This window comes from Oryzias latipes, chromosome 21 (assembly GCF_053564925.1).
Source record: "Oryzias latipes strain Hd-rR chromosome 21, Olatipes_Hd-rR_3.1".
Taxonomy (NCBI): domain Eukaryota; kingdom Metazoa; phylum Chordata; class Actinopteri; order Beloniformes; family Adrianichthyidae; genus Oryzias; species Oryzias latipes.
This window is the reverse complement of record NC_136257.1, coordinates 34,226,955-34,234,686: the sequence shown is the minus strand read 5'-3', so window position 1 is coordinate 34,234,686 and position 7,732 is coordinate 34,226,955.

Below are 7,732 nucleotides of genomic sequence, written 5' to 3'. Positions count from 1 at the left end.
TTGTCCTCCAGCTGACGAGCATCATGGTACGTCTGCCTCCTCTGTGAGCTTCTGCTGCTGATCCAACTCCACATCCTAGAAGTCTCCTCACAGAGGAACATCTCAAAGATCACTGAGGGCTTTGAGAAGAACTGAGGTTAGATGTTGGGACCAAGCTCTCCTCCTCTGACGCAGCAGCTAGACGTTCCTCCTCCACCCTCTGCCTTAGAGCCCACATCTGCTCTCAGGCAGCCAAACGCCCACCGTTTGGTTCTGCCGTCTGCGCAGATCGGAGCCCGGCTGCGTCCCGCCTGCAGTGCAGCTCTGAAAATGTTGAGGTTCAGCAGCAGAAACATCAGAAGGTGTGAGGATGACGAGGAGCAGATGGGTGAAGAACACCAACCCAACGTGGAGATCCTGCAGGAAGAAAGTCTGATGTTCTGCAGCAGCTGAAGCCGGACTCGTTACTCCCACATGATCTGAGCGGACCTCCATCAAAAGCAGAGTAAGTCAGCCGGACAGACGAGCTTTGCCGCCGCCGCCGCCGCTTTGATTCATTTAAATGATCTCAACACTGTTCTGTGTCCATCCGGGTGGAAGGAAGCTGCAGATGAAAGCGTTCCTGCCGCGTGGCTGGTCTTTGTGAAGGCGTGCGGTCGCCGGGCAGATTTCATATTGTCCGTTTATTCTTTGGAAGGTTTACCTGTCTCTGGGGTGGAGCTCCGCCTCCACCTGCACTGTCTGTCCCTCGTGGTTCGCTGAATCCCGACGGTCACAAACACACTTCCAGATGGGTTTCCATGGCAACCATTGTTGAGACGAGCCGCAGAGGAGCGTCCGTCAGCTCACAGACACACACCTCCCCGGGTTCTGGATCAGAACTTCAGATGAGATCAACGTTTGGCTGGAGGTCACGCCGTCTGAGTGTGACCTCTGTGTCTGCTGTTGAGAAATCTGTGTGCAGAGCCTCCAACTGCTCTGGCTCTTCTTCTATGGTGAGTGGTTAATGGCGTTTACCTGGACAGCACTTTCTACCTTCCTGGAAGGCCAAAGCGCTTTACACTCACAGGCCCAGCCACACATTCACGCCCTGGTGGGGGCTGCGCTGCCGAACACTGATGCCAAACGCTGGCGCCGACCTTCCACCAGAGGCAAGGCGGGAATTGAACCTGCAATCTTCCGCCCTTCCGCTGCACCACTAAGCCTCCTCCTCATGAGTTAACTATGGACACGTGGCGTTATCCTACTTATACTATGCTCACTGAAGAAATGAATGTTAAATGTTTGAGCTCTATTCTTGTCATTTCAACGCCTAAATTAGACTGTTGGATATGCGTGTGAGGCGTTGTCATGGTAACGGCTACAGAACCTGCAGCTGGTGTCTGAGGACTAAACATCCAAAGCATCGTTTCAGAGGAAACGTTCACCTCTTAGCGCTTATTTCTGTCCAGACGCCCGATATCCACCATGATCAGTAAATGTGGATCATTTGATGATCAACTAAAGGATTTCAAACGCTGCATCAGGCATTAAGGTCAATGAGACCATTCAAACCCGGTGATGCTGCCGACATTTTCCGTTTTGTGGCTCAAAGTAAATCTTCTTTCTGAGGACGTGTGCCGCCTCATCATCAGGGGAATTCTCCTGGACGTTGTCATTCTTCAGCTGACTTGATCCGTCAGAGGAAGTTTCTTCCTTCACTTCCTGTAATGACTCCACAGGCCGAACCGATTACCAACAGGACGGCGGGCGCCAACGCGCAGACGAGGTGGCGCTCGCTGGGCTGCATGAACGGAGGCTGTGATGGGCCAGCAGGAAACAGCAAGACTGTCAGAAGTGAGTAATCTTTTTAATTTGGAGGGTGTGCGTGTAATGGGGGGGAACCGGTAGCATCAGTGGCGTGAATAGAAATGATGATCTTATTAGAAAAAGCCAATAAAAGGAGAGTTCTGGTTCCTCAGAGTAATGACTCATGGTCTACGGAGATCAGACCTTCTTCAGCTGCAAACGCGTCTGAACTCAGGAAGGAGGAAGAGGAGGAGATGCTTTGGAGATGAAGTCAGTTTGGACCGGATCAGAGGACCAGCACCTCCTCTCCGATGGAGGAGCCAGAAATGGAGCCAGTCCCACGCTCAGAGTAACCACGGGTGGCGCCGTACAAAGTCTAGCCTGTCCCCAAATAACATCAAAGGGAACCGAGGGGGTGTGGCTGTCGGGATGAGGGGTAAATGGGTCTCAGTGGGCGTGTTCGTCCCACAAATTTGATCCAATCGAAACGATGACGAGCCAAACGCCGACACAGGAGGAGCCCGTCCAGAGGGTCACATGACCACAGGGCTGCTCCATCTGTCATATTGGAGACAGGAGGCGGAGAAAGGAGTTTGTGGAGGAAGGAGGTCCTGAGGGACGGGAGGAGCCGGATGTCATGGAGGTGAAGGAACCGGCGAGAGGACCTCCTCTGGACTGAGGAACTCGTCTGTCCAGTCCTGCAGCGCTCTGCGCTCAACAGCAGAAACCGATTTGAACTGCCAAAGCGAGGCCCAGGCTGGTCCTGACGGTCACACGGCAGTGACCAAGTCGTGTGTTTGAAACCCTGCTGGACCCAAAGATGTCCGTTTCCGATCCTGATCCCTGAACAGAAGACTCTGTTCCACTAAATCCTGAGCGAAACATCAGGGGTCTTCACTGAAACGCCAGAAGTCCCTTTAAACTCTCACTGACCTCAGACGACCTCGTCCTTCAAACACTCTACTAGGCCTGCTCATTTATAATAATAAATCACACATTTACTGCAATACGCATATCGCCAAAAATGGCAACAAATGGGTTCTGTAAATGAGCTAAAACAATCTTATGGCAGCTTGAAGTATTTAATGAATCAAATAAATCCCTTTATGAATTTAACCAATCGGATGGTCTCCTTTACATCATCGGCCAATCGGATGGTCTCCTTTTGTGTAGCCGAGGGTCATTTTGAGCGTAATTTAAATGATGTTGACATGGTCACACACTTGACTTAATTTTAACCCATGGCTTAACAACTTTCGACCTTGAAATCTGTGATGCTTTGTTTTCTGACCACATGCCTGTTTTGTTTAATGTACAGCTGCCATGTCACACAGTTAAATTTCCAGCCCCTTTTTTATGCAGTCGCACTATTAACTCCCATACGGCCGCACAATTCTCTGCAGCTTTTAACTCTACCATCATTTTACCAGAACATCAGAGCTGCAATTCAGATGTTGAGAACATGTCATCCTGCTTGTATTCAACCTGTCAAACTGTTTTAGACAGTGTAGCTCCACTAAAAACAAGGCTCTCCAGGTTGAGGTCTGAGCCCTGGTTAGATGAGACCACTCGTGCCGTCAGGCGAGAGTGCAGGAGAGCCGAGCGGAAATGGAAGAAAGACCGGCGATCTTATCAAAAGACCATGAAGGCTGCTAAAACTAAACATTTTTCAGACATCATTGCAAGCAACCAGCACAATCCTCGGGTTTTATTTAAAACCATTAACTCCGTTTTAAATGTTCCACAACCGGTCTCTCTTGAGAACTCAACTGAGGTTTGTGAGATGTTTATGACCTTTTTTATTGATAAAATCAAGAACATTAGGACCCTCATTAGCCCCCCCTCTTTCAGTCACTCCGTCTCCACCTCATGTTCTACTGTTCTCCACCGGTTTGAGCATGTCAGTCTGTCTTACTTGGAAAAATTAATTAGTCAGATGAAGCCATCAGGATCTCCCAATGATCCAGTTCCACCTCGTCTTTTTAAAGAAGTGTTTCCCACTCTGGCTCCCTAAGTTCTCGATTTAATTAACGGCAGTTTAATTCATGGGAGTGTGCCTTCGTGCTTCAAACATGCAGTAGTAACACCACTTATTAAAAAGCCTGGCCTGGACTCCTCCATTTTGTCAAACTTTAGACCAATTTCTAAGCTCCCCTTCCTTTCGAAGGTTTTGGAGAAAATTGTGTACTGCCAGTTAACAACGTTTTTAGAGGAGAACAGCATCCTTGAGGTGTTTCAGTCAGGATTTAAACCCCGTCACAGTACCGAGTTTGCGCTAGTGAGGGTTTCAAATGACATTTTTCTAGCAACGGATGCCGGTCACCATGTTGTTTTGGTTCTGCTCGATCTGGCAGCTGCATTCGACACAGTTGACCACCAAATCCTTTTGTCTCGCCTGGAAAGCTGGGTGGGTCTTCGAGGTAGTGCTTTAGAATGGTTCAGATCTTATTTAAATGAGAGGAGCTTCTGTGTCCGTCTTGGACGTGCAGAATCCCGTAGAGCAACTTTCACATGTGGTGTACCTCAGGGCTCTGTTCTGGGGCCTCTTCTTTTTTCATTGTACCTGCTTCCACTTGGGTCTATTCTCCGCAAACACGGGATTTCATTCCACCTCTATGCTGACGACAGTCAGATTTACATACCGTTAAAACAGGAAGAAGCATATTCTGCTCACCAGTTACTAGAATGTCTTGATGACATTAAGACATGGATGTCATGTAACTTCCTGCACTTAAACCAGGAAAAAACAGAGGTTCTGCTATTTGGTCCAAGTGATGTCTGTAAGGCACATGTCGACTTAGGCGTTTTAAATGATCACCTGAAACAGACAGCAACAAGTCTAGGTGTGAAACTGGATAGCAATTTAACTTTTAATGCTCATATCAACTCAGTGGTGAAATCCAGCTTTTTTCACCTGAGACAACTGGCCAAGGTTAAACCTCTCCTCTCCCGCCATGACTTTGAGATTTTAATCCATGCTTTTATTTCAACACGTTTGGACTACTGTAATGCTCTCTATGTTGGGCTTTCCCAGAATTTACTTGCTCGATTGCAGTTAGTCCAAAACGCTGCTGCCCGTCTTCTAACTGGTACACGGAAACAAGAACATATCACTCCCATTTTAGCATCTCTTCATTGGCTCCCAGTTCGCTTACGCATTGATTTTAAAATTCTCCTATTTGTTTTTAAAAGTCTCCATGGACTCGCCCCAAAATATCTGTCTGACCTGATTCAGGTGTACCCCCCCCCCCCCCCCCCCCGCTCCCTTAGGTCACCCAATCAGACACAGCTGGTCGTCTCGAAGACCAGGAGAAAACTGACAGGTGACCGAGCCTTCTCGGTCTTCGGACCAAAAATCTGGAACAAATTGCCCCTGTACCTCAGACAGATAGACTCACTTAGTATTTTTAAATCTGCTCTTAAAACATATTTTTTCACTTTGGCTTTTAACTGAGTTGGAATCCGGACCTATTTTATGTGTTTTATGCTTTATATTTTTATGTGCTTTTATTAATTTTTGTATTGTTCAGCACTTTGGTGAACCTTGTTCTGTTTAAAGTGCTTTATAAATAAAGTTGAGTTGAGTGAGTTGACTCTTATTTACATGAAACTGTTGCAGTGAAATGGAGATGATGTTTTTGGTTGTTATTTGTTCATGAATCAGACGTTTTATCGTCAATATATGGATATTTAATATCATAAATCCTTTGTTTTCCTCACATGGTGCAGCCTTACACTGTACTCTTTTCTTTTCTGGCTTCAGGAAGTCACTCTGAAACCGTCACACAGAACATTTTGCACACTTTGCACGTATGACATGTTGGTCTTCCATGATTCGTGCGTGCTCTACGTCATTCTTGCGTTCGTCATTCGTCTATGTCCGTGGAGGGTTTGGGACGACGGGTCTTTATGTGAATTCGGTTTTGAGCTGTTCACCACTTTGGTCAGTGGATTTAATCATATTTTACCTAGTTTATACACAATTATTACGTAAATGTCACACAATTGTGTGTGATTTTTGTGAGATGCTTACACAAATGTGTCTTTTCACGCCCGTTCCACGTTTGTCTAACAGAGTTTTCAGACATGAACCCCCGATGTCTAACTTCAACGTCAAAGTTATGTAACAGATGCCTGAATCACTAATGACCTGCAGAGAAACCGCTGTAATCACACGGTTCATGTTCCACGTTGGTTTACGTGTTCTTTGCGTGTTTATTTGTGGTTTTAACATGTTTATTCCTGAAATATCTGTGAAAATGTCACATAAAGACCAAACTTTTCTGACTTTTTCCACATAGATTCACGTCTGACCAGTTTTCATGCGTGCAGCACGTACATAGTGGCTGTGCGACACGGCCTGCAGGTCGGGTCTGAGTTCCCTCTCTGCTCTTCATCAGGCTGTCTGAATCCACAATCCTAACATTAAGTATCCAGAAAGAAACGGAGCATCGCTGCTCACTATTGGTAAATACAGACCACAATGCATTGGTGTGAACAATATGTCATTAAAAAAATGTCTGTACATTTGGTTTTTCTAAATCATCCAGTTTCCCCATCAGAATGCAGTGGATTCTTTAAAAGTAGTAAGCATGGGTCCAAACCTCCCTAAAATCCAGAACACTGGATAAAGTTCTGTTGGGGTTCTGGAGGAGGGATGGGATTGAGATGCCGCCCAAACATCTCAGAGGCTTCTGGGGGTTTGAGCTTCAGGGCTTCAAACTGGAACCGGACCAGCGTCTGATGGCTCATTGGGTGGTTTCTCAGCTCTGCTCCTCTCTGGCGCCTCCTTTACTCCTCTTCTTTGGAGCGAATGAACCCGTTTACCGAGTTTGATGGCGTGTTGGAAGGAGAGTGACATCAGAGACGCTCGGCTGAGTCTTCTTCTGAAGTCTTTTCAGTTTTCCCCGCCGTGCCCCCCCCCCCACACACACACGGCGGACACCATTCAGGAGGTCAGGGCGGTGCTCTGCGGCGAGACGAGGCCTTCCAGGAATAATTTCAATTCTTCATGGGAAACTAACGGGCGGAGGAGCACTGACCACGCAGGATTCCTCCGTCTGTCAGCTGAGAGCGTCCCGCTTGGTCGTCCTCTCACAGAGTCTTTAGGAGAGTCCAGACGTTTGGACGAGAGGAAGGACGGGGACAAACACAGACATTTGTCTTAGTACCCAGGACAACTTGGGAGACGCGAGGGAATAAAAAAGCGATGGAGGGAGGAATGAAAAGCAGAGATGCTGTTGGACGAGAGAAGAGAGACGGAGGACAACGGAAAGCCATTTCTTCCCAGAATGAATGGAGAGGAAGAGGAGGGTTGGACCTTAACATTCAGAAGAAGGATCAAAGAGGAAACAAAGAGAGAGAGAAAGAGAGAGAGAGAGCAGATGGAGGAGGAGAATGAGGAGTTCATGACTCCACCCTTGTGCGACGGGGCGTGTCTGCTCCAACGCCAGGCGGCTATTCAGCGCACTCATTTATACACCCCGTTTTCTATTGGGGGGGGGGGGGGGGGGGGTCTGCAGTTATTTCTGCTTTCCCCCCAGGTTTCTCCTCCTCCTGTCAGACCCCCCCCCTGGTGTCCTCTTTTGCTCCTTCGGTTGCAGAGTCCGTCTGTTCTCCTGCTGGACATGATTTCACTGAAGGGGTTACAGAAAGAAAACCTGTTCTCCATCTGCACCCTCAGAACCCAAACATCAAAATAACGTCATGCGTTTGGTTCTCAGTGTGGCTGAATTCCACACAAAAACAAAGAAATGTTTGGTTCTGCGGGTTTACAACAGGATCTCTGTCAACAAAAGCGGAGTTGCATTCAGATCGATGTGGATCTGCTGCGCCGGTTCCACGTGGATCTGCTGATCCGGTTCCATGTGGATCTGCTGCTCCGGTTCCACGCGCGTCTGCTGATCCGGTTCCACGCGCGTCTGCTGATCCGGTTCCATGTGGATCTGCTGCTCCGGTTCCATGT